Source organism: Ornithodoros turicata, chromosome 1 (assembly GCF_037126465.1).
Source record: "Ornithodoros turicata isolate Travis chromosome 1, ASM3712646v1, whole genome shotgun sequence".
NCBI lineage: Eukaryota > Metazoa > Arthropoda > Arachnida > Ixodida > Argasidae > Ornithodoros > Ornithodoros turicata.
In genome coordinates this window covers 33,491,944-33,515,596 of record NC_088201.1, presented here as the reverse complement: position 1 = coordinate 33,515,596, position 23,653 = coordinate 33,491,944, and positions in this window count along the sequence as shown.

The following is a 23,653-nucleotide window of genomic DNA, read 5'->3' as shown; positions in this document are numbered from 1 at the left end:
ATATGTCACGTGAGAAGGTCGCTTCTGCCCGCGCGCTGGCCGCTGGGGAGTTGTGTTGAAAACGGGAGGCGTACGCCTTTTTTGTGACACTTAGGCTGTTCATAATTGTCACAGGAAAGGCGTACGCCTCCCGTTTTCAACAAATCAGAGCAGATAACGATATCATTCGAGATGGTGGTTGGCTAGGAGCGTGCTATGCGGTGAAATTCATTTTTAAGAGTGTGAGTTACTGATAATCAGCGAATCGGCTGTCCTCCTGGGTGTTTTTTTAATCCCTTCTCTATTTCACAGTTCATTTCGACAGATAAAAGGAACCAACCAAAAAACGAGGCAGCATAAAGGGGTGGACCTGGCTTCCCTCTGCTTCCTATGTTGTCCGTTCCTCCTCCCCATACTTGGCGGGGCAATTTGGCCGAACGAGCGCCTTGACGAGCGACAGTTTTTCGGGCAGTTTTTACCTGTTTTCGGGTGTCAAATTTTTGTGGAAAGATCGTGAAAGATCCTGTAATTGTGACTGAAATGGGGTGTTGTGGACATGGGTTTTCTAATTAGCGAAAAAAAAAAAAAAACGTTACCTTTCCTTGGGAATTTTTTGAGTTCAATTAAGCTAATTAGACAAATTAATGAGGTACACTGATGGAAACCCCCTGTTTGGGCAGCAAAAACCTTCACAAGTATGACGCAGAAGGTTTCTAATTTTTATCTCAAGTACTTTTTTTTTAATAATTAGGGGTCACTCTTAAGTGAAACACCCTGTATGTGTAGGTCGCCTACAGTAGGTGTTACATTGAATAATAAATAAGTGAATACAGGGTAAACGTTCCTACGGTGAGTAATGATTGTGCCTATATGTACCTATCAGGCAGTTTTACTGCCTGTTTTAGGCGCCTAAAACTAAGTTTTGCAGTGCCTGAACATTCGGACTCTATACTCATGACAGTAATCTCCCAGGATGCAACGCGTGCGCAAGGAGCACTGGGATTCCCTGAAATATATGCCAATACCATTCGAGCTCGAGCCGACAATCGCATACGCGCACACTGCTAAAGTAGACCGAATAAATAGCAAGCAATCTTATTCAAATTTAATAGCAAGCAATGATATCAAATTCTATTTGAGGCACAAATAGCCAGGAGCCTAAAAGTGTGCTTGGGGATTCATCGGTTAGCTTCTAACCAGCTCACAGTTGCAGAAGCGAAGGAACCTCCGGTACCAGCTCTAAGTGTTCAGGAATCACTTCGCCACTTCATCCGACTGTCAACGCGGCATCGTCGGCACCACCTTGTTGAAACAATTAATAAGAGAGATAATTCCACTTTTCACCAGGCCATTCTGTCATACCGAGGCATCTCACCATCATATAAACGCATTCCAGTATCGCCTTTGCCATGGTGGGGTGTTGTCCCTCTCAGAGTCAATACAGAAGTTCCAGGCCTTTCGTCGAAGAAGTCCTCACCTCCTTGCATGCAGCGACACTGAGCTTGGAACTGATCCAACGTCTGGATGATCGCACGGCGGTATATGCGGATGGCTCCATAATACATATACAGGATCAGCCTGTGCCTTCGTTGTACCAGCGTCGAATACTGCGCGCAGTGCTCGACTATCGCATCGAACTTCATCGACAGCAGCGGAGCTACACGCTCTTCTCTAGCCATAGAGCATACCTCGTGCGCGCCTTCCCAGGGAAAATGGGTTATTTTTTGTGATTCTAAAGCCGCTTTACACACCCTTATGACACCGGGTACACACCACCTCTCAGCTCTTGTACTTAATGACATACTAGTAGCGCACCAAAAAGCAGTGACCGCTGGCCATGACGTGATTTTCCGGTGGATACCCGGCCACTGTGGGATCACCGGACATGGTGCGGCCGATCACAACGCCGGGAAAGCACATGGAAATAGTACCTTCCGCAGTGTTTACTTCACGAAGGCGGACGCCAAGAGTGCCTTAAAGTCTCTCAGCCATAAGCTGTCAAAAGATCAATGGTTTTGTGGCGAGGCTGGATCTTCCCTTCTGCAACGGGTTGACCCCGAACTATAGCCCTGGTCCTCCCAACATCCATGCCACGGCAGCTTACGTCATTGTTTCACAGGCTCCGGCTCAATGTACCATACAGTGCAAGAGTCCTGTACAGGCTTGGGAAGGCGGACTCTCCTAATTGTCCAGTCTGTGGCTCTATCGAAGACGTCGAACATATTATAGTTATGTGCCCAAGATACTCTGAGTGTCGTGACAGACTTGTAGCCGCGTTAGGCCGGGTTGACAATCGACCCTTCGGAGTGCAGAAGGTGCTGGGCCCATGGCCAACGAGCACTCAACTGCCAGCTTTGCGAGCAGTTACACAATTTTTAAGGGACACCAAGCTGGTTAGACGGGCTATGACCCTGACTGTGGCGTTCGTCGCCGCTTCGCGACATCTCCAGTGGGTGTGGGTGGATGTGTCTGGCATTCCTTTCCTTAGGTGATCTGGGGTACACTCTTAAAAATGAACTTCATCGCATAGCACGCTCCTAGCCAACCATGATCTCGAATGATATCGTTATCTGCCCTGATTTGTTGAAAATGGGGGGCGTACGCCTTTTTTGTGACACTTATGCTGTTCATAATTGTCACAAAAAGGCGTACGCCTCCCGTTTTCAACAAATCAAGGCAGATAACGATATCACTCGAGATGATGGTTTGCTAGGAGCGTGCTATGCGGTGAAGTTCATTTCTAAGAGTGTAGCCGGCCCTCGTGATGAGGGCTACAATCCCCATTTTTTTTCTTTCAATCATCATCATCATAATGAGGCACAAATATCTGATTCCCACCCGAAGCACCCCATGGCACAAATTCAGACAAATTATATTGGTGCTTCGTCAAACGAATGCACTACAACAAGTGGATATCTTTTTATGGCCGAGATTATCCGTTTCATCAGCTCTTGTATACTTTGCATATGTGAATTCCTTTTGCTCTCTCTCAACACTCAAAAAACAGCTTCACCGCATAGCATGTTCCTACAGCCAACCATCATCCCAAATGACATCGTTCTCTCCACTGATTTGCTGGAAACGGGAGGCGTACTCCTTTCTGTGACACGCATGCAGTTATGTTAATTATCACAAAAAGGAGTACGCTCCGCGCTTTCCACAAACTAGGAGTGATAACGGTATCATTCTGTGCAGTGGTTGGCCTTCAGCGTGCTATGTGGTGACGCTTCCGAGATTTGTACTAAAATGGCAACAGTTTCTTCCGATGGTACAAATACCTCCAGTTCTCCGCACACAGATCCATTGAAATCATTGGGCCTATTACTTGTCATCTATGCAATTATCACCAAGTGTTGTCCAGTGGTCAGCAGCTGCTCGTCCGTTGCAAAAAAGAAAAAAGACTATCGTCCAGCTAGAACCGTTCGCGGGGGAGAAAAACTGGAACGTTGTCCTCGCATGGGACCGTACACGAAATGGAGCTTTACAACAACGACCCATCTTTTCTCACAGCCACGCAAAGGGGCGCAACTCACGTCTACTTCGGATCAAATGAATTGGGCCCATTGTGGTAGCCATTAGAAGGATTTGCAGCCTGCAGCCCGCCGTCCCCAGGCAACAGATAACTATTTGCAGTAATTCACTGCAGAGAGGAACAGTTCGGGTAAGAGAGACAGTAAAAAAAAAGTTCCAATTGGGTACAGTACTATTAAATACGTGGAAGTATCAGAAAGAAAATCGTGCAAAAGATGTCTCGGGTGGCCTCAACTGATATTTGCTCTAGTTTCACAAATACATTATGGCGTGCGCGCCCTACAGAGCGGTGTCGTATTTTGTTGCAAAAGTAATCCAGTTTTGAGGGTCCATTAACGGTTCATTTTTCGCGGGGTTTCATCATTCTCAAGCACCCCGAATATCCGGCCGCACTGTTCTTCAATTCTTCGTGAACTGAAACCTTCAGTTCTTGCTGTATTTACTACAGCCTGCCTACCACATCACCATGTTCTCCATCTGCTATCAACGTACTCTATAAAAATAAAACAAAAAATAACAACAAATAAAAATAAATAAATAAAAGTAATGTCAGTCTTTTTGGGAACTATGCATTGCCACAAGTTTATGGAAGATGATGCCAAGTTTAGGGTCTGTTTGCAATGCCGGGGAGTCAATTTCATGGTCAGGGACTAAAACTGGGGAGTAGTTGCAGTCTAGGTGACTAGAACGTGTAATTACTCTCCCCAATTTACTCTTCTTTTTTTTTCTTTATTAAAGTGCATTTCTATTTCGTTACAAACTGTGTCCCCGCTTTCTATATTGCAATTACTCCCTATATTTTAGTCCCCTGATACCGAAATTTAGTTCCCATCACTGTAAATAGCTTCGCATAAATTCATAAACTTCCCCGCATTTAGTCCTGAAAGGTTTTTTTGAGCACGGGTACGTTACACGACCTCGAACAAACTATGGGTTTCATATGCTGCACTGCTGAAGACTGGGAGGTATGGTGGGTTCGAAACTTTGGATCCTACCACCGGCTGCTGACACTGAGGTTTTCCCTGGGGTTTCCGAAAACTTTCCAGACGAATGTCGGCACACGAAGTCCACCCAGGACGCATACCCGCCCCCCCTGTCCCCCACTCCTTCCTGCTGCCCTTTCTCCATCTGTCTACGACTCTACGCCGCTCGTAGCCACAGTTGCTTCGCAGCGCTAACACGGAATTTAAAAAAAAAGCACCAGCTCCCGTGGCATAGTGGTTAGGGTGGCCGCTTTTCACGCCGAGACTGGAAGGTGACGCGGGTTCGAATACCCGCACCGGCTGTGCTATCTGAGGTTTTCCCTGGGTTTTCCTGCAGACTTTCCGAACGAATGTCGGCACAGTTCCCCTTGAAGTCGGCACAGGACACATATACTAACCCCCCTGTCCCCCATTCTTTCCTTTCCTTTCCCCGAACACACTTAAGTTCCCAGGCAGTATAACGCTACCCTGGTCCATTACTGTCGGGACACTGGAACTACCGGACCTATATAGGACAACGTTTACCATTATTCTTCCAATGCTGCATGGGAATGTTGGCCCAAGGGTGCTATCAAGTATCAACCTGTCAATATTCGCTGGTCGCTGGAAATATGATCGCCATGAAGCAGGCGATATTGGCAGAATACGGGCAATGTGCTCAACATATAGCCGGTAAAGAGGCGGAGCCAAGGTCTCATTTCCACGGATTTTCGTAGAATTTATTTCGGCAATTCCCATTGCATTACGAGTGGGATGATGTGCTATACTGAGTAAAATGACCACGGGGAACCCATTTCCGCAAAAGAAAACGTTAGGTTGCCTTGGCAAATTTCGGAGTTCAATTCAAGAAATTAACTTTCCGTCAATTGAAATGAAATAAAAATGTTACCAATATGTGGCAAAAGTTATTGGCAGAAAAAAATCCCTTGATCGCATGTCTCTCCGGGGCCTATACGTTTTTTACTATGAATTTCCATCATGGTTGGTGGACCACCCTGTATATGGTATGCCTCGGAAGGTGGGGGCTATGCAAGCTTTTTTCATACCTTCGTCATGTCGTGTATAATATATAAATCATTTTTGACAATTAAACTCAAACTCAAAGTGAATAAAGGTTGTCTCAATGCCTGTAGACCACCAAAGGACTAAAAGTACTCCGTTTTTTCTTACGGTGTAGACCAGAGGTGTCGTGGCAGAATTATATTTGTTCACGCGTCGTCATCCGTTATCGAAAGGGCCTTTGAAATCAACGGCACCTTGACCAGCGTTCCCTCGTTAATTCCATCGAACTGGAGACGTGAGCGCGACGTAGTGCGACAGAATGCTAGTATCCGTTTTTCTCACGCGTCTTTGCGGGAGATTCCGGAGTTGCTGGAGTAAGACTACGGGCGTCGGATCTTGGCGCGGTTTCTTCTTGGCCAGGAAGAGATGAGAACGGAAATCCGCTCTGCTCGGGACCAATTTCCTTGCCGCTCTGTGTAAATTGAAATATCTTTTCGACACACTGCCCCCGCAATTCGCTCCTCTATGCTTACTCGCTTATTCGCTTCGCGCACTCTTCGTGTCTTGCGACACAGCTTCACAGCGTTGTTCTCTATTGCGCGATGCAAAGAGCATTGTATTCGCCGGCGAGAAAAGAAGAGCAGCACGACAATGTTATAGAGGAAGACTTGTTCGAGGCAGTATAAAAGGCACTGCCACGTGCAACTCTCATATGCTTGGGCTCAATATATTATTCGTATAAAGGGTGTTCCCCAGCTGAATAATTTAGAAACGGTTGCGACGCTATACAAAAAACTGTTTTTTTTTTTTTTTGCAAATATCTTTGGGACATAGACCAAGAGCTGACCAGTGAGTGGCTCATTTGCGTACGCTTATTAATTAAATAAAAATCCCAACTTTTAAGTTTTACTTCCGATGTTTTCATCATAGACATCGGGACCTTCAGCGAAAAATATTCTAAAGAGAGACCCGCGTTGACACTTAGAGATTTTTTCGAGTAGTTAATTTTGTTTCGGTTTACTTATTTCTTGCTCGGGGTAGTGCAGCAACACGCTCTTTCCCTCAGCTATCCGGCTCTCAATCGCGTGTTTATCCGCCTGGTTCACACACGGGGTTGACGGGAAAAAAATTGAAGGACGATTAATGTAATTAATGCGGCAGCATTCAGCCGACCCACCAACTACCACTATCCACCCCTAACTACCACTAACTGCTACTAACTACACAGCCACAACAGCGCCGCACATTTTCTTCCACGCCGGCGGCGTATTTTGAAACGCTCTTCCTCCGTCTCGTTCGCCCGCTATCGGCGCCGAGCAGCCGCATCGGCTGCGTAACGTTGCTTGCGTTGTTCCTCGGTTTCGGCAGCTCGTCGCCTTCGCTCAGAATTCGTCTTCATTTGGCTCCTACTTGGCCCGGCACTCGTAGTCGGTACACACTTCATTGTGTACTTGAATTCAGCCCATACGCGCCTTGCACACCCGCAAGTTCAGATTCGCCCGCGTACCTGGTGCGCCGCCAAGATCGCTTCCTCTCCGTGACCTACTTTCCCTGACTCTCAACTCTCCACTGGACCTTTCGGTATTCCTTCTCCCAGAGCGTTCTCCTTCTCTACCCGTCGGATTCACAGTGCTCGAAGTTGTCGTTGGGTAGGCCAAAGCTTACATCGTAATGATGACGTGGACGAGTGCACCGCGAGCGCTGTGTACCAGTCAGGTAGAGAAGGAACATCGAAACGTCTCTTGGGGCTGTTCCTTATTATCAGTCACCCTCGTGCGTGAACCAGGCGGATGAACACGCAATTGAGAGCCGGATAGCTGAGCGAAAGAGCGCACTAAGTTACCGCACAAGAAATATGTTAACGTAGGGGATTTTCGTGAAACACAAGGTTGTCAACAATGGGGTGGAGTATCGCCTGTGGCGATGAAATACCACAGTCATCATTATTCACCACCAAATTAAAGTTGTTGTTGTCCGTATCAAATCAGCTTCAAAACAAAGCAATCAATAATGCAGTATATGCCGGTATTAACTCGAAATCATTTTCCATGAATATAACCTAGTCCGCATGTACACAGACCTAGAATTAAAATTAGAAGGAAAAGAAAAATCCTGACCGCGTCGCGTTTGGCTGCTCCAATACTTGTAGACTGTGAAAATACACTAACTAAAAAATAGAAGAGAAAAATCTAGATTGAACAGCAAACCTTGTGAAATCCCAGACAAAGAAATACAGAATCCACAAACCTGTTTGAGCACTTCACTTTTTTTTTTCATAAATGGTCCGGGGCTCACATTAGTACATCACTGTACACGCGTATTGCAATCATCATTTCCGTGCATATTACAGCCTTTTCCATCGGCACAGAATCTTCACTGCCAGCATACTCGGACGCGCCACATTACCAGGCTTCTATTGGACCACCTCTTTCAACGCAGGATACGTTCTCGGGCTCGCAATACCAGTTTCCAGCGTCCATCCGTTCAAGCGTGCGTTACGCGCGGTGTTAACAAATGATGTTACAGAGGTTGTGTTCGCTTATTCAACTCGCGCGACCCGAGAGTCGGAGTCGTGCCGTATGAGTGTCATCGTACGTCATCGACTCCAGCGACTCGCATCGAGATGAGAGTCGCTGGGAGTCGGCTTTCGAGCACCTCTAGTGTTTTCGAACGGGAACGGGAACGGGAACTAGCAACTTTCGAACGGGAGTCTCTGCCAGGGCGATGACGTCACGAGAGCCTCACCAGGGCATTTTCGCCCAGCAAGAGTCGACTCTCTCGGCTCTCGAGTTCCTCGAGCCCAATAAACGAACACAAACAAAAAGAAGAAAGGGGGCGTACCAAGTGCCAACGATTGCAACGTGTGCAGCGAAAGCGATGATGTCATCCTCCGTTTCAGGAAACACAAGTGCGACGGCGCAAGCGCGGATGTATTGTACACTCTCTCCCAGTGTAATGGACTTCACCTCTCGTGTTTCCGGCGCGCCAACGGTTCCGTCTGCAAAGCGAATGACTTCTTATCGAGAGATGCTACACTGATTTATATGCAACTTGATGACAATTGAGAAATCATCGAGAAACCAGAGTCGGTCTTGGTATTCAGTTGTAAACGATATATTATCAACATCGATATGCGTAGGAGGACGATTACGATTATCCTACGTTCGTTGAAATTTATCTGTAAGACTAAGCTACAATATAAATCCGTTTTTTCTCTCAATCACGGGTCACCTGCATAATCGAAGGAACATGGTTATCTGGGTCGTCAGCCAGTGGCGTAGCCAGAAAAATATTCCGAGAGGGATCCTATGGGGACTCTACACTGGGAGGAGGATTCCCCTCCCCGTTTTCCTCTCCCAAATCCATTACCAAAGGTACGATTTCGAAGCGGGGGGGGGGATTTTGAACCCGGAACCCCCCCCCCCCCCTCTCTCTGACTTAGCATTAGTTCGCACATTTACCTACATACTGAGTCGGCATGTATTTCTTGCGACTTCCCTGCGTCCTCAAAGAATACAATACAGGACGGTTACGACTGTGTAACGCGATCTTCAGCGGTAGCTGTTGTGTGTGGATGTTGACACTCTTATATGACACTGATACATGCACAACTACTTTAGAGTGACGTGTACTGCCATGAGATCTGTGAAGTGAGTGGTGATGTGTAGAGCTGGGATTAGCGGGACAAAAATATTACTAAAATTGGGACAAAAGCGGGACAGGATACGCTGAACAATCGGGACACTTTCCAGGACACTGTACCCATCTCTGAGTATGTCAAAACTGCTTTTATTAGCTTCAGATTATTTCAACTTGTTTTGCTTCACCGATACCGACAGTCAACAAACAGAAAAAGACAGAATGAGGCAGAGAAGAAGCGGAGGGTATTGTAATACAACCACAGCGATTTCCTGACAACTTTTATCCCGACAACCGTTAACAGCTACCGCTGTAAAAGAATGACGCCATTTCTTCAATGGAAACGTTGGAAACGGTAGAACTCTGTAAAGCAAGCTTCCTGTAAAGCACGCTTCGCCTCATATGGGATCACCCTGCGGTGAAGCGCGCTTCAAGTCTACGCAATAGTCAAACAGGTGGTCAATACATCTGACTCACATCTGCAGAAAAATCACTTCTTTGATGTATTTTCTTGCAAAATTACGTTGAAACTTCATTCGATATTCGGGGGAAGGAATAAATGTGAACGACCTGTTGCAGAAGTCCGCTGCGACAGCACATCGAAAAGAAAAAACCTCGCTGACTAATACAACCACAAAAAAAAAAAAAAAAAAAAAAGGAAAAGGAAGACCATTACGTTGCAGTACATTGCATTACATTACATTACATTACATTAGAAAACGAAAAAATGAATCAAGTTCGGAACGTTCAGTACCGATTAAAGGCGCTCTTCTTAACAAGACTACAAAGAATACGGCACGAACTATATTTCCGGCGTCACATGATTGGGAAATTTACGAAGACGACGAGCAACAACTAAATGTTAAAGGCGGCATTTATCGTGCTGATGAACATTAACGCAGTGAACGGATGCCGAGTGATAAGCCTCCATCCTTTCTCTGTGACCGATGTCTTTCGAGAGCGGTGTGCATCTGGAGGCGGTGACAATCTTGTACGACCATAAAGCGGCCAGGGAAGCGGCAAAGTTACTGTCTCTCGAATAGCGGAAGACGATCGGAAATCTCTTGGAAGGCGTCGGAAACTTTCTCAATCCAATTACTCCCGGCCGCGTCCAGATGGAAAGCCACAGCATCTGACGCTTTCCCACGTCCCGGGACCCTATATAAAAGGAAGATGTCGCTGTGCTTTGGTCGGGACATGTCGTCTGCGGACTCGGCTCCTGCGCTCTCTGGAGGCGGTAAGTCTCACTTACTTACAAGCACGTGGAAAGGCGTACCAAACTGTCATTTACGGATACATTTGTTGAGGATTTGATAGCCAAATTGGACTGCCCGCGACATGGTTGAGCAGGGGGAAATCCGCTCTATGATATGGTTATGCGCAGATGAGTTTATAAGGATTTTTAGTAAGCCGGTAGCACTCTATCAAATTGATACGAAAAAGAAAGCTGTCAAATGAAAGAAGAGCAACGTGATGGCAGACACTTGAAAGGAACCCGGCGATTGGCTTATCGTGTTTACGGAACCGTTATCGAGAACACTTTCCTGACTAAAACTCTTACATAACTCATTTAGTGATTCGCAGCGGTAACGCATACACGTCATCTATATCTCACCACCATCTGAATTCGGAAAAAGTAAATATGAAAACGAGGACTGAAACTAAGACATACAAGCGGTGCATTTACTTCAGTTAGACATTATTGATTACAAGTTACTATACAGCATACTCGTACTGCGTATTGTGTACAGTGCAGTGAACGCCTTCAAAATGTGCCAGTCGCGGGGATTGGTTTCACGTCGTTAGAATTGTTTGTTTACGTTTCATACTTGCTACCGAAAAATACATCAGACAGTGACAAGCAGATTGCTGAATACGAGTGTGTGTGTGTGTGTGTATGTGGAACTGTTCATATCGAATACAGCTACCCATGGTGAAGATACGCGAAGGAGTGCAGCTAATTAACGCATTTGTTTTAATTTGATTTTTAATTACGAATCAATTCGTTATTTGCTTTTAATTGAACGGGTGCGTTTGAGAGCGAGTGTCTCGTACGGCGGGAGGAAAGTTTCTTTGTAATCTAGTAAAATGTGAGTTCGGTCTGAACGGCTTATGACAGACAGTATACCGCCTAACGAACGCCGCTCATAACACCACGTTTCTGCACCGCTGTTTCTTTCTTACGTTTTATTCAATTTGTATTACGGTTACAAGAGGATTTCCCCTTTGATTGCACACCACGCTCTAAAAACAGAAAGGCAAGATTAGATTAGATTAGGAAGAAAAAGAAAATGAGAGTAACGGTGGGAACTTTCAGCAGCCATGCAGAAAGGTAAAGTAATTGGAGTACACGTAACTCTAAAAACACAGGTTCGTGGTGGTGGTGATGATGGATCTGCTTGCCGTAGTCGGCCACGCTTAGGCGGGGAACGTCACGACTATCGCAGGGTGGACCGAGCGCCCTGGGTCGAGTTCACAGGGAACTGTGAACTTTACTGCATAACACGCTTCTAGACAACCATCGTTCCGATCTTCCCTCATGATTTGTCGAAAATTGGAGGCGTACATCTTTTTGTGACACTTAATACAGTTGTGTTAGTTGTCACAAAAATGCGTACGGCCCGCTGTTTTCTCAAATCACGACCTATACAGGGTGTCCCAGAAAATGTGTCACTGAACTACGTATAATAAAAAAACTACACCACCTAGAGTCATGCGGTCAACGGCATTTGTTCTTACTGGGTTTTTGCCACCACCTGATGTGAATGTCATGTAACGTAAGTTTAATTATGTAAATTTTTGCGATCTTAAGTTGGAAATTTGCCAAGTAAATGTCACTTTTTTACCCCACCAATGTGCAGAGCGTGTCTAATTTACTCAAATTAACGATAATTGCCAGGGATATTCAGGAGCTATCCCATCGGAAAAAATAGCCGAGCATCATGCTCTACGGAGCTCCCACAGGATAGCGCACGATGAATTTTTCAGCGCAATCTTTGTCAGTCCGACGAAAGAAGGTTGGAAACCCAGCCCACCCCGGCATCGCAGAAAGAGATAACGCAGGCATGGCTTATCGCGTCCGACTATGACTGGGATAATGCTTTCCCTCTCCCAATTTTTTGGAACTGTTACTTTTTCTACTATCACTCTGGGGGCTGACTTTGGAACCTCCTTTCGTCGGACTGAGAGCGATTGCGCTCAAAAAGTCATCGCGCGTTGTGGTCCGGTGCTCCGAAAAGCATGATGTTCGGCTATTTTTTCCGATGGGATAGCTCGTGAATATCGCTGTCAATTATAATGAATTTGAGTGATTTCGGCACGCTTTTCATACTGCTGGGGTAAAAAAGTGACCTTTACTTGGCAAATTTCCGAGTTCAGTTCGCAAATATTTACATAATTAAACTTACGATACATGACATTCACATCAGGAGGTGGCAAAAACCTAATAACTACAAATGCCTTTGACCGCGTGATTCTAGGTGGCGTAGTTTTTTTACTATAATTCAATGACGCGTTTTCTGGGACACCCTGTATAACGGTGTCAATCTGTGCAGTAACTGGCATGCTTTTTAGAGTGTAGTAGAAGGCTCGCGCACACAACCTATACGTCACGGGAATGGGAGCAAGGACGTCGTGAGTGTCTCTCACACATGTGCAGTGTCCTGTTGACGTAGTTTGGTGATTACATATATCACTCGTAACTTTTGAAGAATAAAAACAATGTCAAGCGACCGGGTGATGCATCACAAAAGTCTTAAAACATCCACAAATTTATTTCAACGAGACTTTCGCGTAGCACACTAAAAACAGGTGGTGGTGGTACACTCTAAAAACAGAACTTCACCGCATAGCACGCTGTTCGCCAACCATTGCCACGAATGATAGGGTTATCGCTTCTGATTCGAAAACAGAGGGGGGCGTACGCCTTTTTGTGTCAATTTGGATATACGAAAATTGCCACGAAAAGGCGTACCCCCCCCCCCCCCCCCTCTGTCTTCCAATCACCAGCGATAACACTATCATACGTGGCAATGGTTGGCGAACAGCGTGCTATGCGGTGAAGTTCTGTTTTTAGACCCTCTCTCCCCACGAAAGATCTTCCCCGTGGTATGCAGACAATGCTCCATCGATTACGCACAGGATCTGCTTTCACGAACTCTCAACTGTGCAAGATCGGCTCCAGGGAGGATTCCAGTTGCGGACACTGTAATCATCCGGAGACAATTGCGCATATCCTGACAGAATGCCTTGCATACCATGCCATGCGGGAAACCCATCTTCCCCACGCCAGGCCTGGTATACTGACGGACGTCCTCTTCCCCGAAGGTTCTTGTGCGGAACGACTTTCAAAAACTCGCGGCCTCGTGCGCTTTCTCCAAGCAACGGGCCTAGCGGAGAGACCACTCTAGTGCACCTCTCACCTACAGTGTGCTTCCGTCCCATCAGTACCGGTCATCCTGCTTCTACATCACTTTGAGGTCCTCAACTCCCCTTTCTCCCACCTTCTTTTCCTTTTTTTTTTGGCTATAGTCGTGACGATGCCCACTTGAGTGCGGCCAACAACGGCAAGCTACCTCGACACCCCCCCCCCCCCCCCTCTGTTTTTAGAGTGTAGTGCTGAAAGGGCTAGCCGTTGTCGGCCCCACAGAGGTGGGCAACATCACGACTGACGCCCTGGAGGAATGTGCGTCCTGGGGGAATGTGCGAAAAAAAAAGTTCTATTTTTCGAGTGCAGCTTGTCCAAAATCTTGCTCAAATGAATTTTTGGATGTTTGTAACAGTTATGTTTTTTTTTTCGTAATTTTTGCTCCAAGAAGAATAGAATATTTCGCGGTGAAAGTAGTAATCCCGAGTTTTGGTAGATCGGAAGGTGTTCATGATAACGGTTCTGAAAACCTGATAAGCCAATCACCTGACTCCATCCAAGTGGTTGACATCACGTCGCTGATCTTTGATTAGATTAGACAGCTTTCTATATCGTACCATTTTCGTGAAGTGCTTCCGACCTAAAACTTCGCCAATCTTCTACGTAACACTCTCACAACAGAACTTCACCACTGAACACGGTGAAGGCCAACCATTGCACAGAATATGATACCGTTGTCATTAGAGAGCGGATTTTTGGGCACTAACAGGCACGTTTAACGGCAAGGCGATAACTTAGGCACGCTCTTCATCGCATAAATCGTTCTAGGCCAACCAACTTTCAGAATCGTATCGCTTTATCTTCCGGTTGAAAGGAAAGTTGATACACAAAAAGGTGAGCGCCACCTTTCTCAGCTTATCGGAAGACAGAGCGATATCACCCGCGACGATGATTGGCATACTGCGTGCTATGCGGTCAAGAGCGCCCCCTCTTAGTGCCTGAAAATCCGCTGTCTACACTCTTAAAAATGAACTTCACCGCATAGCACGCTCCTAGCCAACCATCATCTCGAATGATATCGTTATCTGCCCTGATTTGTTGAAAACGGCAGGCGTACGCCTTTTTTGTGACACTTATGCTGTTCATAATTGTCACAAAAAAGGCGTACGCCTCCAGTTTTCAACAAATCAGGGCAGATAACGATATCATTCGAGATTATGGTTAGCTAGGAGCGTGCTATGCGGTGAAGCTCTGTTTTTAGAGTGTAGTTATCATTCCTGGTTTGTGGAGGGTGCGGGGCGTACGCCTTTTTGTGACAATTAACGTAACCGCATAAGTGTCACAAAATGGAGTACGCATCTCGTTTTCAACAAATCACGGGAGAGAACGATGACATTTGGGGCGTGTTATGCGGTGAAGTTCTGTTTCTAAAGTGTGCGGAACCTCAGTTATTCTGTGACTTGCTTTACTCATTTCCACTTCGTTCCTATATAGCTCATCTAATGTCGCACATGCAATGGAGTAAGGTACAGCACTCCAGCAGTGGAACACCCCATACGACCACCACCACACATGCGTTCTTGTCATTAGATGTCAGCTGTACACTCTTAAAAATGAACATAGCACGCTCGTAGCCAGCCATCATCTCGAATGATATCGTTATCTGCCCTGATTTGTTTAACACGGGAGGTGTACGCCTTTTTTGTGATACTTATGCTGTTCACAATTAGGGAGTTTTAGAAAATCGTAAGCGCCTTCCGATTCCGACTCCGAATCGCTGTCAGTAAATCAGATATAAGCAACATGATGTCAGCCGCCCCAAAGGAAGCGGGTGATTGGCTTATAACGTTTTCGGAAACGTTACCGTGAAACTTCAACGTTTTTCCCAAAACTTCCTATTGTCACAAAAAGGCGTACGCTTCTCGTTTTCAACAAATCAGGGCAGATAACGATATCATTCGAGATGATAGTTGGCTAGGAGCGTACTATGCGGTGAAGTTCATTTCTAAGAGTGTAGAAAAAAAAAACAGAGAGAGAGAGAGAGAGAGGCCTCTGGGAGTTGCACACTGCGCTAACACCGTATCGATACAGGCACCGTCCACTTCGATAGAGACCGTACCGTGTTTCCTCATCCGAACGCAGTCGTTGTCGTATTTCTATGAGGCATTATGATTCATCTGTGTTCGTTTTGTCCGCTGATGTTATTACGGCGTTTGAATGTGCGTTCGTTCATCATGTACACTACCTTTGTCTCTTGGGTGGTTAAAAGGTCATCGTAACCTCGGTGATGTCCTAGATGGAGGTCCCTCGGGTGGCGTCAACCAGTTGGGTGGCAGCTTTGCCAACGGCAAGCCTTTGCCGTTCCCTGTCCGTCTTCGAATCTTGGAGCTGGCTCTTTTCGGCTACAGACCTTGCGACATCTCCCGGCAACTGCTTGTCTCTCACGGATGCGTTTCCAAGATATTAGCGCGTTTCGCAGAGACAGGCTCTATTTTGCCTGGTGCTATAGGTAAGTCTGCCAATCGTGTATTACGCGCATATATCTCGCACTATTTACGTGGAAACGAAATAAGAAGTCAGCTCGCCCCTTAGACTGGCAGTTCAAGCGGCGCCATCGAGCTATGATATCCAAATATTAGTCACAAGCCCAGGTATTTATGAAAACACTGGTAACATCTGAAACATACAAGCAAAAGTTTCATTCCATGTAACGGAGGAGTTCTTGAAAAGTTTTCAGGAATGTGCAGATGTGACGGCTGACATAGACTGCTCAAAATTCTATAGATAAAACGGCGAAGAAAAGCGGCAAGCTAGTGGATTTAATTATGGATGACCAAAATGCACGTATACGGATGCCTCCTGGAATAAATGAGATGCCTGATACCTCAGTTTTCTGATTGGCCAAGGATCCCCAAGGCCAGTGTAATATAATTATTGCCGAGGAGTAAGAACAGTGTCTGTCACTTCTACACTAACGTCGACGGGAAACCCGCAGTGAGTACAACCGGTATTTGAAGTTGGGGCCACCGCCCAGTCTCCGCTTGGTAAACGATGATACTGACCGCTAGACACTACAAAATCCAACAACTGGGTCTTCCCGTCGCATATTTCTCCGGTTTCCTGTTAGGCATGCAATCCTAACAGGACAAGGATATCCCAGGGCATCAGATCATTCTTGTGAACAGGGGTGAACCGTATGCTTCGGGAGCAAAGGTAAATCCCAACTTGCTTGAGAAAGAAACGCTTGCTTGAAGATCTTATTTAAAAAAAAAAGAAGAAGATTTTAAATAATGACTGCCTCCAAGCTTCAATTAAATATCTAATTAAACAGTCAGTCAATGAATTTTAAGTAATTAATCATCAGTAACATACTCTCTTGCATACAATGTCCGCCATGCCGTAGATATAGCGTACCTGCAAAAACGCCTTCTCTACTTCTCTTGTAGCTTTTTAGGTAAAAAGTCTGCATGATGGAACGTTCGTTAATTTTCGATTAGATATCAAATGACGGATGCATTAATTTATATGACACTCGGACTACACCACCATCACAATTGCTGCAAACGAACGAGGCCAAAAGAGCAATGACGCGTAGCAGTTTTGATTCGTTTCGACTTTTTCAATTCGACTTTTTTCTATCACACCACATCACTCGTTTCGACATTTTCGTTTAGAAAGTGTGCGTGACATGCCATAAAACGAGATCCCGGAAATCTGCAAGCTCCATCCATATCCTGTGAAGCGTGCTTTCACTGCAATGGCGCAGTGTACGCAGGAGAAGTAATCACGCACTCACCCCGGCTATCGCAGCGAGCATACGTAATGTTGCTGTCTGTCAGGCAGATAAAAAGCTCGGATGATGAATAACCTGCATGCTTACACCGCTGATTTCCCTTGTAAATGCGAGTCATTTCCCCTGTCTCATTAGACATTCGTGAGCGAGAAAGCATCATGCTCGGTAGATAGCAGTTCTAACAATGCCGATCAAAACATAATCACTTGGCATTTTTTGCGTGCTTCTTTTGTCTTTATGTCGCCTGCAAACGATGAAACGTCGTTTGAGACAGACTAAATTTACCGTTTTACTCGGCGAGCACTTTAGTGTACTCAATCGAATATTTTCGACTTTGCTCTTACGTTTATTTGCAGTATGATACTTTACTGTACTTAAAGTACCAATGACTCGCACTTTATTTGGTGCCCAATTTGGAGGTAGTTTGTCTATCACTGCCTGAAAGCATCGTCACATGTGGGCGTTGTATATAATGAGTTGGAAAACAGTGTAAAACTTTGCGCTAAGGCATTTTTACTGCTATGTACCTATGTGACTATTCTACGACACTCGGTAAACAGAGGATTTCTTAAATAATAGTATGTTCGTGAAAACGACTTTTCCAGTGGAGTTGCCATAAGGAATGACGCCACGACACAGTCTTAGAAGACGAAAACGAGAAAGTAAATTCGGGGTCACAGATTAAGAGAGAGAGAGAGAGCAAAAAGTGATGATTTGGTGTTCAGGGGCGTTCAGCTTTGCAGACGAGGTCCATTCCAGAAGTGATACAAACTGTGAGATAACCACGGATTCCTAGGATGGATATTCAAACAATAATCACCTTTTTTTTTTTTTTAAGAGTGGCCAGTTTACGAAAACAGCACCCCGTGTGTGCGGTGTAGCACCCCGCCGTACAGCAACTGTGCCGACATTCGTCTGCAAAGTCTGCCGGAAAATCTAACACATAACGGAGCTGAACGATATGAATGGTACACCAACATCGTCAAGCAGAGGCATCCTATGTCCTCGTGGAGTGTATGCAAAACGACCATATAAATTAGTTCGCAAATTGCACTTGTCCTGCATGCTTCATTGTTCCCTGCACTCACCTATATGGATACCATTGATTTCATCATACCAGTATACCAGTTTCATTACTTTTAATGCCATACAAAAGTGTCTTCGTTAAATTTATAAAGCAACTCATTATGTCGGCTCCAATGAACGCGTGCGTGTACTCCGGTGAGAGTTATATGCTGTCATGCAGTTACAGTTGATACCTTTCGGGAAAATTTTTACCATATGTCTCGACAGCTATTCCAGGCTTCAGTGAAAGTTCAGTTGTTGTTGCTCCTCACTGGCTTTGTAAGGAGATTCCGCTACCGACCATCTTCCAAACGCCATGCGCGCAAGTTAAAAAAAATGTTCCATTGAGTGAATAATACTTTGCAGAATGTCGTCTCAAAATGTTCCAGTTTCAGAGAAGGCTTTTATCCTTTTCATTGACGTCGCCCTTGAACAAATGGAGGCGGCAGCAAGCCCCGTGTGTCTACCCCATTGGTGATCCGCAAGATTCGAGAGTACAAGCAGGAAAACGGGGCCCTCTTCGCCTGGGAGATCCGCGAGCGACTTCTACTGGACGGCGTCTGTCCCAGAGATTCCCTCCCGAGTGTTTCGTCTATCAACCGCATCCTACGACGCACTGTGGGCCGTTCCAAGCCACCTCGACGCAGCGCTCCCGATGGATCCGCTACTTCACTGCAGACAGCGCAAGAGGAAGGACATCGGCCCAGGAGAACATTTCTCATCCGCGACATTCTCGATAGGCACACATAGGTCACACGCGAACACGATGCAAAAAGCCGAAAACTTCAGCAGGAGCAAAGGAATACAAAAGAGTGGAACCAGTTATTTCGACAGTCGGGTTTTACCGACCTCGAAACCTTCTGTCCACTATTCCTGAAAGGTTTTTGACGAAGACGAGGCAGAAGGTTAACAAAATCTAACCGCGAAGAGCTCGCCACATCGGCTAGGAGCTCCTACAACACTACGGATATCCAAAATGACGCAGTAGAACAGCATATTCAAAGTCAGCACACTCGTAGGAAGAATAAGAAAAAAAGTTGTCGTAATTCTTCGAGGGTGTGCCATCTTGTAATTAAAAAATAAAAAATAAAATACTACAATGCAATCAACTAGTGAACGAAGATATTTAAAGCAAAAATAAATCGAGCTACAAGAACTGTAAATACTCAACAACAGTGATAATATAAATATACTGAAACCGTTTTCGACTGCATCTATTTGTAAAGATAAAAAACATATTGAAATTTGAAGTCGGTAAGCTTCGGTTCTCTCTCTAAAACAAAATATGAGGCGAACGAGCACAGGAACCGAGCGAAACTCCATCGCTTCCATACAAATGCTCTAGCGAAACAATGCTCAATAAAAATACACACTAAGAAAACAATAATTGTGGTTATACACAACAATTATTTCTGTACTGACCAGCTTCAGCAGCTCAGTGGTGAATGCATCCCCTCAATGATCCGATATTTTTGCGTTTGAACCCAAACATGCGAACAGAAAGCTGTGGAGTACTGTGCAGTTAATGTATGCTGGTGTTACAGGTCACACGCACACAAAACTGCAGTTGTAGATTCGCATAGAGATCCCACCACCTCTTAAGAAGCAGTGAAGATATATGATTCAATTCCAATTCCAATGGACATTTTTCATAAATTTGGCCAAATCTGGTGTTACTAACACTACAGTGCTCACAAAGGTATAAAAAAAATCCATGTAATCGCCATTCACAAACAAACCAAATCAGGGCTCACGATCCCCAAGGCGTATGTTGTTGGCAACACATTTGTACTTTCAAAGTGTCCTAAACAAAATCCAACAACAAAGGAGTGTGTTATGCCTTTTGCAACATATGTGCTCTAGACAGCTATAACAGAATTGAATTTCGAAGGCTTTGAGTAGCTGAATCACCATGATCTCTCACGGGCTGACATAAGGCATACATACGAGGGGTGTTCAAGTCAAACCGGGACCTTTCATTTTTCGCAAAAGTAAAATGAACTTACAGGCGAGAAATTAGTTTTATTTCTCAACGTAATCTCCAGCTGCACAATGCACTTGTCCCAGCGTTTCACGAGGGCTTGGATGCCAGCAGCGTAGAAATCCTTACCGGCGCGTAGCAGCCATGATCGGACCCCATTCTTGACCTCGTCGTCGCAGTTGAAGTGGCGGCCCCCAAGGAACGCCTTCAGTAGCCCGAAGAGATGGAAATCGCTGGGGGCGAGGTCTGGACTGTAAGGGGGATGTGGCAGCAACTCCCAGCCAAGTGCCTGTAAGGCGCGTGTCGTGAGGTGCGCGGTATGCGGGCGTGCATTGTCCTGTAGGAGGAGGACTCCGTGGTGATGAGGCCCGGCCGCTTTTGCTTTAGCGCCTTATGCACATCCGTGAGAACCTGGCAGTAATATCCACTATTGATGGCGGTACCACTGGGTAGAAAATCAACATGAACAACTTCAGCCTTGTCCCAGAAAACCGTGGCCATGACCTTACCCGCAGACGGGGTGCTTCGGAACTTCTTGGGAGCTGGCGAGCCCGGATGCTTCCACTGTTTCGATGCGCGTTTAGACTCAGGAGTGAAATGGTGCACCCACGTTTCATCGCACGTGATGATCCGATCAAGGAACGGCTGTCCTTCAGTGTCGAAACGGTACCTTAGCTCTTGGGAGATTTCCAGTCTTCTCTGCCGGTCAAACACTGAGAACTGCCTCGGAACCCTACGGGGACTAACTTTCCGAAACTAGAGGTGTTCATGGATGATAGTGTTCAACGTTCCCACAGAAAGGTTCGTCTTTCGAGCCAGTTCGAGACATGTTATCCGTCGGTCCTTGAGGATCAGGCGCTCCACAAGTTGGATGTTCTCAGGAACTCTGGGCTCTGAGCCGCCCCGGCCGGGATCGTCCTGCACTGATGTACGGCCGTCTCGGAACCGTTTGCACCACTCCAACGCTTTGCTGCGGCTAAGTGTATCGTGGCCATACTGAGCCGGAAGTCTTCTGTGAATTTCAGATGACTTTACGCCTTCATTCATGAGAAACTTCATGACAATTCGCAGTTCGATGTGCGCGCTCACCTCGTTGTCGGCCATCTTGTCCAGCACGTACCTTCTGTTTTGCACAAACTTTGGACCACCACGTAGTGAACGCGGAGGCCTGTCGCGTGTGAAAATGTCGAAAAAGAAGTAGCGCGAGCCATGGGCGTGCGCAGGAGCATCCGCCTCCCTGACTACATCCCGATCTACTTTGCAGAGCTATTGGCTCTTCTGATGGCGCTCCAAGCTGTGCCGTCCTCGCACAGTCTAGTCTGCTTGTTCACCGACTCTTTGTCCCTAGTCTATAAATTAGACAGTGGCCGGAGCTCGCATGAACGTGACCTGCTTCTCGCATTCTCTCCCTCATTCATCCATGAAATTCTTCTGACGTGGGTTCCCGGCCACTGTGGGCTTTCCGCTAACAAAGTCGTGGATTCTCTTGCGCGTGCCGCCCTCGCATGTACTCACCTCGCTGTTCTACCCATGATTCCTACGGTTCTATACGCAATGTACAAGAGGTTTGACAGCCTCCGTAGAGCTGCTGCCCTCCAATAGCAGCTCCGCGCGCGGCCTGAACTAGCGCACCTGGAGTTTGGCTGGAACCCTCTCCCTTGTGGTTCGCGGCGAATGGAGGTCTGCTCACGCGTTTTCGCTGTCGTGTCATTCAACTGAACTACTACCTCCATAAAATTCGCCGCTCTGTCTCTCCTCTTTGCCCTTATTGCCAGCAAGACGAAACCATTGAACACTTTTTCCTCCACCGTTCACGCTACTCATCCCAACGCGCCATGTTCCTAGCCGTCCCGTTCCGTGCCCAGGATATTCCACTGTCGGCATCTTCCATTCTGTCTTTTGGTAGACTGTCAGGTCGTCATTCCGCTCATCTTTTATTCAATCATTTCATATTCATCTCATCCTCTCATCGCTTCGCATAACCGTCATTAATTGGGCCCTCATGTCACGATCCGTGGCCAATTGCCCCGTGCTATTGCCAACTGCGGAGGGAGACGAAGAAGAAGAAGTCCCGGTTTGACTTGAACACCCCTCGTACATAGACAAATATGCGACACATACCCGAGATTAGTGATAACTTATTTGGAAAGTATGTTTCAATCCTGTGCATTATATGTTTCAATAATGTTCGTCATATAGGAAGTGAGAAAAACAATGCAGGGTGCTACTGTACGAGGAAACTCGCAAAATACATGCACAATATGTAAAGAAATGCTGCAATGTGCCGACCACTTCCACTTACATAGGCATTGTTGATTAGGTAAGCCTGTTTATTACCATGTGCCTCAAACACGTCATTATTCTGGTTGGTCAGAGTCGTACGGCTTACATGTCGCTTCTACAATAGCCTCATTGAGGCTTGCGAGCCGATAAAAGTGAAAACATGTAACTCTCCGTCAGATGCAGCGGTTTACAAGGCGCTTACGATTACCTCGGCACATGTTATAGGTAATTACGTGTGATCTGCTCATAACTGAAAATTGAATAATCAAGTGTGAAGCTTCTAAATGTTTCTGTTGACCTTGGACAGTGCTAGACACAGCGAATGTCTTTCCTTCAAGAACCGAGTTTGACACTAAAGTTAGAGGTGTCCATCGAAATAGCAGCAACATACCTAATACCTGTATCCCACCCAAAAATTAAGTCAAGTTCTTCCTGCGGATTCCACATGCGAGTTGTGTTTGCCTTGTCTGCTATCACTGCGTGTACTGTTACAGTGTGTGAAAGCGTTCTACTGTGAAAAGCGAGAGCAGATCTCACTTGTATCTGTCATGGCAGCTCTATTGCTGAGATGTCCCCTTTTGCCATCTTGGTTTCTAGGTATTGTAAGAGTTTTATGCCACTCTGAGCTGTAGTGAGCATGGTGGCTTAAAGGGGCTGTGACACTTCATCTCAAGTTATGTCGGATAAATGTAAAATGCAATTACTTGCATCGATTTGAACCTGCATTCCAAGTTTTACAGCGAAGAGAGTAACAGATGCGAAGCAAACCGGCACCGCGAGCACGGAAACTCATGCCCTTCTGACATCACGGCAGGCGTCTGCTCCAGTGAGGAAGCGCGAGAGAGGTCACATGCTTATGGCTGCCAATCGGAATGGTCGGAACAGTGATGTCAGAGCTTGAAGAGTATGTATTCTCAAGGGCTTATATCTCGTCAAGTACGACACGTAGAAAAATAATTACTTTTTCCTCAATAATCTAGTGCGCAATACGATGTGTGCATGATAATTAACCGCATCTATCGAAGTGTCAC